Source organism: Phascolarctos cinereus, unplaced genomic scaffold (assembly GCF_003287225.1).
Source record: "Phascolarctos cinereus isolate Bilbo 61053 unplaced genomic scaffold, phaCin_HiC Scaffold_4;HRSCAF=312, whole genome shotgun sequence".
NCBI classification, from domain to species: Eukaryota; Metazoa; Chordata; class Mammalia; order Diprotodontia; family Phascolarctidae; genus Phascolarctos; species Phascolarctos cinereus.
This window is the reverse complement of record NW_027555847.1, coordinates 448,070,450-448,084,128: the sequence shown is the minus strand read 5'-3', so window position 1 is coordinate 448,084,128 and position 13,679 is coordinate 448,070,450. Positions and strand designations below refer to the sequence as shown.

Below are 13,679 nucleotides of genomic sequence, written 5' to 3'. Positions count from 1 at the left end.
CTCGTGATCTGATCTAGGCTATACATACACATTCTTATTAAACATATTTTCACATTAGTGATGTTGTAGGTAAGAATTAGAACCAATAGGAGGAACTACCAGAAAGAGGAAGCAAAACACAACAGAAGAAAAAAATAGCAAATAGTATGCTTCGATCTGCATTCAAACTCCATGGTTCTTTCTTTGGATGTGGATAGCATTTTCCAGTACGAGGCCTTTGGAGATGTCTTAGATCCTTGTATTGCTGAGAAGGGCTAAGTCTATCAATATGAGTCATTGCACAATGTGGCTGTTACTGTGTACAATGTTCTCACGGTTCTGCTCATTTCACTCAGCATCAGACCATGCAAGTCTTTCCAGGTTTCAGATCAGTTTTTAAAAAGAGCTGTTGTCACTATTTCTTAAATAACCTTTACAGGATCATAGAACTACAACTGGAAGGGGCCCAGGATGTCAAACCCTCTTACTGCACAGATGATGGGCCTAGGGACATTGAATAACTTGCCCCAAATCATACAGGTAGGTAGTTATTAAGCAGTTATATGGTGTAGTGTATAAAGCACCAGGCCTAGAGTCAGGAAGACCTGAGTTCAAATCCAGCCTCAGACACTTACTAGTTGTGTGACTCTGGGCAAGTCACTTAAGCGTGTTAGCCTCAGTTTCCTCATCTGTAAAATAAGCCAGAGGAAAAAAATGGCAAACCACTCCAGTATCTTTGCCAATAAAACCCCAAATATAAGTATGAAGAGTCAACATGATTGAAACAACTGAACAATAACAAAAGATAACCATTATCAGAAACTGGATTTGAAACCAGGTTCTCTAACTCTAGACCCAGTGCTCATTCCACTGTGCTTACTTTAATCTACATGATTCTGTTGCTACAACAAGGAAATTAAGAGAACCAAGAACTAACTACCTTATCTAGCCAACACTTCATCTCCTCAACAATCACTCAATATACAAACCTTTGTTAAGGACCTTTGTATGTGTCCCATCCTCTATTAGGCCCAGGGAATACAAAGACAAGAATCAAATAGTCCCAGGCCTCCAAAAAAACATTCTATGGAAGGAGACAATACCCACACGCACACATCATTCATATGTAGTTATAAATAGATATAGAAATATCTCTATCTATATACACATATATGTATGTATGAAAATACATATGTGCATTTATTACACATATATATTGATGAAAATACATATAATCATATATAATACAAAGTTAATGTAAGACCCAAACAAACTAAATTATCTTCAAAACATTTATTAATATGAGCTTTTTTGCATAACAAGTCCAGATGGCACTCAAAGTTTGCTACATTAGTTCATACCTAATTAAACACACACAAGAATTGCTTAGCCATCCAAGCTTTTCCTAGCTCCCTGTGTCTCCTTGTTTTAAGCCTACAGGAATTCTGTAAACAATTCATAACTCTTTTTTTTTACATATACTCCAATCTACTAAGACCTCAATCTTGAATCTTTATTCAATTTATTACCAAAAAGATACATTCATTTGGAGTATGGGATAAAATTCATTTACTACAGTGAAAATGACATTATATCATCATATAGATTCTCTGGGCCCACTCTTTCAGGCCTAAGCAAGCTACCTCTGCTCCTCAGGGTTCTCCGGAACCTTGAGGGAGGTTGAGTGTCTCTGCCATCTGCTCAAGACCCTGCTTCGTTATATTTTCATCATTGTTGGGAGGGGCAGTGACTAAGAGTCCAGTTCCATCTAACCATTTAGATGGATAGATATTTGCTTCAAAAATATAACTACAGCAACCATCAAAATATTTTCTCCAACACCTCTGGGACATATTCTTTTGTATACCACCTTTGGTTCTCTCTCAGCCTTTTCTTGATGGGAAAAACCAAAGGTCGTCCTAAAGACTATTATTTTCTTCTCATGTCATCAGCCCTGGGCTGGCTGAAACATTCAGCCTGTGCTTCAATTCCCAAATTCCTGGGGCTTGCTCTTCTCATCTTTTGAAGCTCCTAGGGTCAGAGATTCCATTCCTCTCACAGATACCATGAGTAAAAACATCACTGGCATCCCAAGAGCTGGCAAAGAGGAGGTACCTCCATAGTCAGTCACAAAATCTTCTACATATGGTTAACTCACTGGAACCAGTTATAGAATGTCTACACATGTAATCATATGTTGGACAAGGGATAGGAAATATTTTCTAGCAGCACAAAGTGAAAACTAACACCACCAGAATCTCCTAAATTCAAGAAAATAAGCTTTTTATGATACGTTTCATCATATGGTTAGCTCACTGGAACCAGTTATAGAAAGCCTACTCATGTTCCACAATCACCCTAGGGAATTGCTCTTATGCATGATCATAATTCTCCCAAAAGAAGGCTTCCCAAGTTCCCCATGTGAAGACACACAATCCCAAATGCTCTGCACATGTACCAGACACACATTACAAAAATGTCACAGCGTTCATGTCTAAACAGCTTTAGCTAAGCTGCTGCCATTTTGATGGAGTCAGAATTGTCAGTTTCTCCTACCTTATATTCTGCATTTTGTAGTGGAGCAGATGTGACCAAAGTTTGCTTTATTGAGCATTCTTGATCTTATAGTCAAAAGGGTTCAAGGAAAATACCTCATGACATCTCCCTTCGTGACCAGTTTTTGTCTCTGATTCTCCTTCTTATGACTCACCTATACTCCTTGAAATCCAGAGAAACATCTATTTGGAACTTCCATGACCAGGGCCAAGAGAAATTCTCTACTGAGATAAGTGAGGCAGAGATAAGACTGCCAGAAAAAAAAGAAAGGAGGGTCATTGAAGTATTTTTAAATTTACAGAAGAGGACATAAGGAAAACCATAAGTAAACACAGAAAAATAAGACATGTTTGAAAGTTATATGTTGAATTTTTATAAACTTTAAAGGAAAAGTCAGTTGTAGAGATTCATGGTTTTGTATACAAATCCTCTTTTCCTGCTCTACTTTGTGAATGGAAATGCTTATTTTATTTGGTGTTTATTAAATTCAGAATAAAATAATAAAATAAAATTGGGTGAGAAAAAGAGAAATTCTCCCCTGGGAATCCCATGTCCATGTGTTCTCCCAGGCTTGCAGCTATACTCCAGGACTATGAGTCAATCAGTAAAAGTGAAACTCAAAAATACTGCGTCTGCCTTTTTAAAAGTTCCACTAGAGCATGTGATGCCAGCGCAATCTCTGACAACTGCCCTTTGCCATAGTCCCCCAGAGGTTACTTAGCTTCGCATGTCCGTCTGTCTTTGGTACCCAAGACGGAAAACTTCAGGGAAAAACAGATGCCAGCTGTCCATTGAGAAGGTACTCCAGCAAAGCTACAGATAAAATTGGATACAAAAGGTATTACAGGATGTGGTGACTGATTAATTGAATGGGATGAAGGAAAGAGGAGACCCAAAGATAATCTCAAATTATGAGCCTGAGTAATTAGGAAGGTGGTGAGGTTTTAGGAAGATTGGCAGCTAGGTGGCACAGTGGCTAGAGTGCTGGGCTTGGAGTTAGGAAGTTCTGAGATAAAATCCAGCTTCAGAAACTTCCTAGAAGTGTGACCTTGGGCAAGTAACTTAACCTCTGTTTGCCACTGGAGAAGGAAATGGCAAATGACTGTAGTATCTTTACCAAGAAAACCCCAGGATGAGTCGAACACAACTGAAATGCCTGAACAATAATGGAGTTTTAAAGAGATGAGAGGCAGATTTGTGAGGGAAGAATTTGAATTCAATTTTAAGCATGTTGAGACAAAGTCACAGAAGAGGTGGGAGGGGACGAGATCAAGGTTGGTGTAAGGGTAGCTTTAGTAAAGAGGAGGGCCACCTCATTCTCTAAAACTTGAGTGAAGTAAGGCAAAATAGGAGATGAATACACTAAAAGAGTGACAGTAGAAAAGGGTAATGGAAAGATTTCATACCAGATGATTTCCATTACCAAAAAAACCAAACCAAACCAAAACAAAACAAAACAAAAAAACTGAAGGGAAGCCTGTGGGAGACAAGAAGTGAAAGGGGGTGGATTCAACTCTGTTCTGCTCTCCTCTGTTCTACTCTCTATGTGTACTTTTCACCGTCTATTAGAGGTACAGGCAATGAGTAAGAAACCACCTGACAAATATGTCAGGTAACAAGAATTTCCAGTTAGAGAACTTTATTTTTATCCCCAGAATGATTAAGAAGGTGGAGCCTTAAAGAGCTTAACAATAGTACTGATGGCATAGAAAAAAAAATCAAATGTCCCCTATTCAGCATAAATAACAAAAGCGATAATAATAACTATCATCTATCATCATTTCTACTTATACTACACATTTCTCTGAAGGGCCTCCAGGGTTAAAACTGTTAACTATGACTTGTGCTTTTTTTTTTTGTTTTAATCAAGTAATTTTAATACTATGCTTTGTTATTAGTTAACCAGAGAAAGATGTAGATGAGATAGAAAATTCTGTGGTTTCTCAGGGAAAGATGTTTATGAGTATACACACATACATAGTGTAATCATCGTAGAAATACATACAATCCATGAACATAAAAGATACCACAAAAAGCTTATTTTCTTGAATTTAGGGGATTCTGGCAGTGCTAGTTTGCATTTTGTGTTGCTAGAAAATATTTCCCTTCCATCTGTCCAATATGCTACTTCTGCCACACCTAGCTGGGGATGTGTTTACACCAGGCTGGGGAAGAATCGCCCATTCTTCTTTCTGTTGGATGTAAATCAGGATTGTTTTGTCCACCTTGAGCACAGGGCCCTATTCCAATTTGAGTCCCCAAGGTATCATTCCCACACGTATCTGGAAAAGCCATCATCTAAGTCACATTGGTATGGCGTCAGGACATCCGTGTTTTCAAAACTCCTCTCTGCTCCCAGACCCAGAAGTTTGGGATATTGTTTGCCAATTTTCTTGTCCCTTTTGTGCGCTGACCCTTTTCCTAAATATTGAAGAAAACATTTTGGAAATTATACAAAAAACAAAAAAAAATGCATTCCCAAACCTACTCAGTAATTTCCTGCATTGCAAAATAAACTTAACTTTCACCCCAAAACTTTTGGAACTTAATCCAAGTGGGATTTTGTGATGAAATTTGTCATTTATTTCAAAATGGTCTTGAAGAACCACTAGTGGATGAGCTGCCAATGACTTGTATGTTCAGTCTTGTAGGGTCTTTCTGAGCAGGGTATGACTGTGCCAAGGTGCTTTGCCCATGGTTGGTGTGCAGGTCTGCATGGTGGGACATGTTCCTGTAAAGGGAAAGAACGGAAAAGTACATAGTAAACACGTAACGGGCTATCAATGTGAGTCTGTCGTCCTGTGTTAGTGAAAGTTTATGATGGTGGGTAAAATTTGAACTTACTTCCCTTGCTTTTGGTCCCTGGCAAAACAAAGGACTCCATTTTCCCAGTGTAAACAGTCCGCCATAATTGGGATGAGAGTTGCTTTGAGTGGAAAAATACATGGGTAAATGTGATTTTTGAAGTAATGGGACATCTCATGATATAATGAAAGAGTCTTGGATTTGGAGTCAGAGAACCTGAGTTCAAAATCTGTTTCTGCTACTTACTACATGTAGGACAGCCTAAAGTCATGTAACCTTTCTGGATCTCAGTTTTCCCTTCTCCAAAATGAAGGGGTTGGGCTGGAAAGGCCCATCTATGACCTTGCTAGCTTCTCTAGAGATATTTTCCTAATTAAAGGGGCACATAAGGCTATCACAGAACACTTTGTAGGGATATTGATGATGAATAACAACTCAATTAACATTAACCATTTGTTGAATACCCTTGTGTAATATGACCTAGCCAGGGGTTCCCAATCCCTTAGTTGTGATCCTAAATGAAAATATCTTCCATATTAGTTCATCTCTAGCTAGTCACTGATGTAGTGACCTCCCTGCTTAGCTTTGAGGGGTTCCCACTTGCATGCATGGCTGGAATGATTCCATCAGCAATCAACTACTTAATCCAGCATAAAAGCAGAATCACAAAATGTTAGCATTAGAAGGAAACTGAGTGGCTGCCCACTGCAATCTTTAACAGAACAGGAATCTCTCCAACATCCATTAGATTATGAGCTCCTCCAGGGCAGAGATTGGCTTTTGCTTTTCTTTGCATCTAAAGAGCTTAGCATAGAAGGCACTTAATAAATATTTACTGACTTGACTGACTGATATCTCTAAGAAGTTGTCATCTTGCCTCAATTTGCAGAAATCTTTTGACGGGAAACTCACTACCTTTTGAGGCAGCCCCATTATATTTTAGGACAGCTCTAATTGTTAAGAAGCTCTTTCTTTCATGGAGCTGAAATCTGCTTCTCTGTAACTTCTATCTATTTTTACTGTACTAATTTTGCTTTCTGGACAAGGATAGAACAAGTTTAATCTTCCTCCACACGCCACCTTTGAATTCTTAAAGACACCTATTAGGCACTCTCTTCTCCCCTTCATTGTTCTCTTTTTCTAAACCAGGGGTGGGGAACTTGTGGCCTTAAGGCCACATGGTGGCCCTTTAGGTCCTTAAGTGCAGTCAAAAAGACTAGTGATTATTCTGTCAAAAGGCCGCACTTAAGGACCTAGAAGTTTACATGTGGCCCTAAGGTCGCAGATTCCCCATCCCTTAATCTAAATACTTACATTTCCTTCAACTGATTCTCAAATGGCATGTTTTCCAGTGCATTCTCCACACTGATTACTTTCCTCCATATATGCTCTTGTTTGTCAATGTCCTTCCCCAAATGCACCACCCATAAGTAAACACAGTATTCCAGATGTGGGGTGAAGAGGACAGATTAGAGGGCAGCCATTGCCTCTTTCCTCCTGGGCACCATGTCATTTAATGAAATCAAAGATAACAGCACAACTATGTAAATTGTGAAGCATTTTAATGATCAAAAGCCACTCTCTGATATAATGCTCTATCTCTTTACATGAATATTATTCCAACTGATGCTATATGGCTATAAATCCTGGAAAAGCCAATCAAACAATAAGGACTATTAAGGGCTAACGGTGTGCTAGACACTGTGCTATGCACTGGTGACACCAAAAACCGACCAAAGACAGCCTCTGTCCTCAAGAAGCTTCAGTTTAACAGAAGAGGCCACATATGAATAAATGGATCCAGGGCAAATCTAATACAAAGCCACATAGATAGGAGTACAGTGTACGTTGTCATATGTGAGAAAGAGCAAGTAAGCCAGACCACAAACAGAAGAAGAGTCTAGGTTGTGAAGATTTTAAATGTCAAATACAGAAGTTCTTATTTGACTCCAGAGGTAAATAAGGGACCAATGGAGTTTATTGAGTAAGGGATGAAATTCTCAGAAATGTCCTTTAAGACAATCATTTTGACAGCTCTAGACAATAGATTGGAACCGGGACAGATTTGAGGTAGGGACATCAATAAGAAGCCTATTGCAATATTCTAAGAGTGAGATGATGAGAACCTATGTCAGAGCTGTGGCTGTGTGAGCAGAGAGAAGGGAATGTTATCTGAGAGATGTTGAGGAGAAAGAAACAACTGATTGGCTATGTGGGGTGAGGGAGAGGGGAGGGAAGAAAAGGGGAGGGATGTTTGGAGCTGCCACCGTGCTGAGGGGGATAGAAAATTGATCAGAGGGAGTAGAGACATTGCCTTGCCGCTGTGAGGACCTGGTTGAAATTAGTCGGTACAATTATATAACTTTCTCTAGCTACATTGAAACGCCCTGGGCCTCCAAGAAACAAGTTCTTGGCTGAGTCCATGCATCACAGAGACCATTGCCATACTTTGTAGTTTTATTGATAGCTCTAGTTCAAACCTAAAGCCAAATCACATATGGAACTTGAGCTGCCCTTTTATTTTACTGAATGTCATTTCCATTAATCATATCTATTCCTGGACAAAATGGACAGAAAACTTCTTTCAAACCTGAATCTCCTCCTGCATTTTTAGGAACACAGCAGTCAGTGCAATGGTATAGACTTGGGGCAAATGCATTTAGTGGTGGGCCCTAAATGACTAGCAGACCATCCCAGCTTTTCTATTTGTATCAGCAGTTTTTAGCCCAGTGCTTTGCAAATAGCAATCACTTAAGAAATATTTGTTCATCATTCATTCATTCATTCATTCATTCATTCATTCATTCATTCAGACTCAGTCACTAGCATGGGAGTCTTTCTACCAGCTTGTAGGATGATTCTGAAGGTGCCAAGTAGTTTGGTACTTGAGCGCAGCTAGCCCCTGTACCTTGATATTACACTTGACCCTGGGTAAGGGGAGCAAGTCTCCTCACTGTTTTGGTGTCCTCATCCCCAGCCCCCAACCCAGTTAAATCTATGGAAGTGCTATTATGTGCTGAACAGTATAACGTCTGGGCAAGTAGAAAGAATAGAATTTATGAGCTTCTAGAACATTGGGGGAGTGACATCAGTGAAATACAATAGCTAACTACTGAATAATAGCAAATTAATACTATACCACTTAAAAGTTTTCAAAGTGCTTCATAGATATTATTAAGTTCAATCCTTACAATACCAAGAAACCTTTCCCTGCCCCTCTTAATTCCAGGGCTTTCTCTCTGTTGATTATTTCAAATTTAGCCTGTATTCATCTTGATTGAATGTGATTGTTCACTTGTTTTCTCCTCCATTAAACTATGAGCTCCTTGTATCCCTAGCATTTAGCACAGTGCCCAGCACATAGTGGGACCTTAATAAATGTTATTGACTGGTAGTTATCCTGGAAAGTTGGTGTTCTTATTATCCTCATTTTACAGATAGGAAAACTGAAGCTGAGAGAGGGGAAGTGACTTACCCAGAGTCAGAAAGCTAGGAAGTGGCTCAGGCAGGATTGAACCCATGTCTGCCTGATTTCAATTCCAGCTGTCTGTCCTGTCTGCCACCTAGCTGCCTGTCAAATAAGGGAAGCACACTGTCTCCCCCCACCAGTGCAATGGAACCTGGCACCTGGAACAGGAACATGCATGAAAATATAAATCAGATTAGACATTCACAGAATGTCCAGGTTGGAAGGTACTTCAGAGGCCATGTATTCCAACATACACCAGACCAAGAAACCCCACTAAACAAGCCCTGAGGAATGGACAGCCAGCCCTGGCTTGAAGACCTCTGATGAGGTGGAACCCAGCACCTACTTTTGTGGAAATCATGGATTCCTGGACAAAACAGGAGTGATGAGGATGCCCAACGCATCATTAACTTGCCTGAAGGAATCTTGTTGCATGTCCCTGTGCCGTTGGTTTTCTGAAAATTGAATGTCTTTTACTGGTCATTTGTCACAGAGATTGACTCCACATGAGAAGAGTTTCATGAAAGCAAAAGGAGATTAAATTGTGAGCCTTCCAGCTTTAAGCATGACCTCTTACCTTCATGTTGTTAAGTGGAGCAATTTGGCCTCAAAACTGGACAACTTGTTCTCTGTCAACTGGGAACTAAACCAACTGTAATCAGATCATTTACACACGTGACTTTATGACTATTTAACCTGTGTCCTCCAGGGGACCCTAGTACATCTTGCCTTAATGGGAGACGGAAGCTTTGTTCTTGCCATTCACATTTAGCCCTGAAGGTCTCCTGGCATCTTCACTATAGAGTTTTGGTAGGCTGCCACAATATTATGTATTGTTCAAAATAATTTTCCATATTTTTAATGTTGGTTATTTCTTGAGTCTCCTAAAAAAATTCCAGGTCAGGGGGGCAGACATATCTTTATTCATTTATTTGTATTGAATATGCAGAAGAATTTGAGAAGTGAGATTTGGAAAGATTATAAATTTCAAGCTGGATGGGAGCCTCCAAATGCCTCATTTTATAGACAAAGCAACTGAGGCTGAGAAGAGTTAAATAACTTGTTCAGGTACCTTAGAATGCTATAATTCAATTTCTGTTTCATAGTTGAGGAATGAAAGCGTGGTAGGGCTCAAGTGATTTGCCCATGGTTATGAAGCTTGCATGAAGAAGAGCTAGGGATGTTTGTGGTCAGTTGTAGTCATAGAATCACGTGTCCCAAAAGGGGAAGGACCTTAAACGTCATCTGGTCCAACCCCCTCATTTTAGAGATGACACAGTGGAATCCAAGAGAATTTGATTGACTTGCCCTAAATCTCAAAGATTGTAAGAGCACTGAGATTGGAACCTGGTTCCTCTGATGCCAAAGTCAGTGTTCTTTGCATTGCACCATGATAGTACTCGAATAGTGGGGTGGGATGATTTCCTTCAGTCTGAAATTCTATGGTTCTATGAGGTAGAATTTGCTTCCATTTTAAGGAGAGCTATTTTTTTTTTAACTTTGGTTTTTGGTCTGTACCTGTGTTTTCAGCAGTAAAGGGAACTATCAGTAAGGAAACTCCCTCCCCAACCCCAAAATGGCGTTAATTTGCAATTTATCTATAACTTATAGTCGGGGACATGCTGAAGCCAGCTCCTACTGGACAATGAGAGTCAATTGTTAAATTTCAGCATGAGCCCCTGGAAACTGGGAAACAATATAAATCAGAGTTTGATTTATTGTACTGTGGATTGTCCAGATTTAAGAAAGCGATGAATAAATGTTAATAATGAGGATTAAACTTAAAAGCGGGTTTCAAGTTATTTGTTTGAGAGCTGATTGTTAAACATTTATCAGTACACCTTATATGAGGAGTGGAATTTAAAGGTTAAATTATTCACTCAGGATAACACAATTAGTATGTGTCAGAGGTAAGATTTTAACCCAGATCTTTCTTATCCCAAAGTCAGATCTCTATCTGCTATGCTATACTATGCTATGTTATGTATTTGTATCTTGTACTTTATAGAAGGCAGTTAAGTGGTACAGTAGTTACTGGGCCTGGAGTCAGGAAGACTCCTCTTCCTGAGTTCAAAGCCAACCTCAGACACTTACTAGCTATGTGACCCTGGGCAAGTCATTAAACTTGCTTGCCTCAGTTTCCTCATCTGTAAAATGAGCTGGAGAACATCCAAGTTCCAAACTCAGTTCCCTTACTTACAACCTTTGAGATTTAGGGCAAGTCAATCAAATTCTCTTGGATGCAACTGTGTCATCTCTAAAGTGATGAGGTTGGACCAGATGACCTTTAAGATCCTTCCCCCTTTGGGACACATGATTCTATGACTACAGCTGACCACAAATATTCCTAGCTCTTCTACACGCTAGCTTCATAACCATGTGCAAACCACTTGAGCCTCACCAGCCTTTGCTTTCTCAACTATGAAGAGGAAATTGAATTATAGTATCTCCAAGGTGCCTGAACAAGTTACTTAAGTCCTCTAAGCCTCAGTTGCTTTGTCTACAAAATGAGACATTTGGAGTTGATGGCCTTCCAAGTTCCCATCCAGCTTGAAATTTATAATCCTTCCAAATCTCACTTCTCAATTTCTTCTGCCCATTTAGCACAAATAAATCAATAATGTCTGTGCTCCTGTCCTGGAGTTCTCTCCGTCATCTTCATCTCCTGGCTTCCTTCAAGTCCTAACTCAAATCCTACCTTCTGCTAGAAGTCTTTCTCCATCTCTGTTAATTCAAGTGCATTTCCTCTGCTGATTATTTCCAATTTGTCTTGAATGTAGCTTGTTGGTACACAGTTGTGGTACATTGTCTGCTCCATTAGAATACGAACTCCTTGAGACCAGGGACTGGTTTTGACTTTCTTGCTGTCTTCAGATGTTAACACAGTGTCCAGCACAGAGTTCTGTGAGCTTAATAAATGCTTATTGGCTGATTACTTATCACAAGGAAATGGTATTTATCCCATTAAGTATAATAGCAATGGGAAATGATATTAAAGCTAAGGATGGATGAATGATTTGGGGTGAAATCCTTCATAATTTTCAATTATTTATCCCAGGAAGCCGAAGTTCATGCTTTTTTGAGCTCTTCCAATCCTCTGGAGTCCCAGTTTTTCAACTTTCAGGACTTCACTGTACCTGTAGGCTTCCACAGGGACTCAGCTTCACTTAGAATTGCTCCTCTCAGAAGTCTTAAACTCTAGCTTGCCCATAGCTGATCATAATCTCCTGTCTGGCTCTGGCCAAGAGCCTATCACACCCATATTTTAATCCTTGATCCGAGGATACAAATCTCAAGCCCATAAATCTGATTATATCACACCTTGGCTTGAAAATCTTGGGTGCCATGGCTCCTATCACCTACCCATTGAAATTCAGAGTCTTTACAATTCAGTCATTTTATTCCCCTCACCCCTTCCTCAACTAGAATACTAGGAATACGAGGTTCTCACCTTGCCTTCTATGTACTTCTATGTACTTGTTCAAGCTAGAACCAAAGTGTTTCCTCCTTCCCTGAATCATTCAGAGCAGTCTGTTGGACTCCTCCTAAATGCCAATTTAATTTGTATTATAACTTTATTATACATGTCTTTGTTCCTTCCATCCCATCAATAGATTGGAAACTGTCAGGGTAGGAATCTGTCTGTCATCTTCATATCCTCCATCTATTATTGTACTTTGGACATAATAAATGCTTAATAAGAGTCTGTGAAATTGAATTAAAGGGGCAGTTAGGTGGAGCAGTAAATAGAGTGCTAGTCTTGAAGTCAGGAAGGCTCATCTTCCTGACTTCAAATCCAGTCTTAGACACTTGCTAGCTGTGTGACCCTGGGCAAATCATTTAACCCTGTTTGCCTCAGTTGCAAATCATTTCAGTATCTTTGCCAAGAAAACCCCAAATGGGGTCACGAAGAATTGGACATGACTGAAATATGACTTAGCAACAAAAACTGAATTAATTTTTTTTCTCTCAGTTTGAGGTTTGAGTGCTGTCAATCACCAGGGTAAGCCAATACAAAAAGCAGAAGTCACCCTTTGATTTTTAGTTGCTTCCTAGCCTAACACACTTTTTGAGAAAAACCAGTGAAACTTTGGTTTTGCTAAAAATTAGGAAGTGACAAATATCAACTTCTATTAACACGGGAAATTTTTCATGTGTATTTATGATACTGACTGGGCTAAACCAATTGATTCATTGTTTGGATCAGAATGCCAACCTCAGTGGTTCATCTGAGTTTGTAACAATACATTAATTAATTAATTTATTAATAGTGCATAAAATATCTGGGACTTTAAGTACCCCAACAGAGGTCCCTCTCTTTCATATGGCATAGAGGCAGTCAGTCATCTTTTGGCAGGCACATTCTAGTATATAGCGCATTTCTAACATTTCAAAGTCAGTTTATATATTGCCCTGATCACAGACACTCAGGCCAAAGAAATGCAGGCTTTTGTGGCCTGTTAAAATTATAGACAGGGGAAAGATGCAGAAGGGAAATAGGTTAGCTTTTTTTTCTGCTCTAAAAATTTTCATTTATTGTTATGAACCATAAAAAAAGTCAATAAACACAAACATTTCAACATATGAAGAAGAACAAAAAAGGATTATGTAGGAAACTTCTGTTCTAATGTCTTCTGATTATAGCATTGCAAGATCAATGGTATCTTCTAAAGATGTCATCACATTCTCTGGACTCTCTAAGTTTGGTGTGTCCCCAGGATGCATTGATCTGAAATTTCCACCATTTTTCTTGTGGCTGTTTGACATAGTAACATCTGGGGTGCACAGCTTCACTGGTATTACCATAGCGAACATTTCTCTGGTGGCCTCGGGTGGTCATCTGGTGACTGATGGTTGCTAGGCAGTACTG

At 39.4% G+C, this 13,679-nt stretch overlaps 2 long non-coding RNA genes across 3 annotated transcripts in view; one reads left to right on the top strand and one right to left on the bottom strand.

Annotated features, from left to right (window-relative positions):
* Positions 1 to 1,257: 1,257 nt before the first annotated feature.
* On the bottom strand, positions 1,258 to 9,435 carry LOC110214690 (uncharacterized). Its single transcript, XR_013486205.1, has 3 exons — positions 8,816 to 9,435; positions 5,380 to 5,461; positions 1,258 to 5,266 (listed from the first exon to the last, which is right to left on the bottom strand). It is a non-coding gene; the product is annotated as an uncharacterized LOC110214690 (long non-coding RNA).
* Positions 3,243 to 13,679, top strand: part of LOC110214689 (uncharacterized) — a 129,801-nt gene continuing 119,364 nt past the window's right edge. For both annotated transcript variants that reach the window (XR_013486202.1, XR_013486204.1), the window contains exon 1: positions 3,243 to 3,373. This is a non-coding gene — a long non-coding RNA (uncharacterized LOC110214689). The remainder of the gene's footprint in view (positions 3,374 to 13,679) is intronic.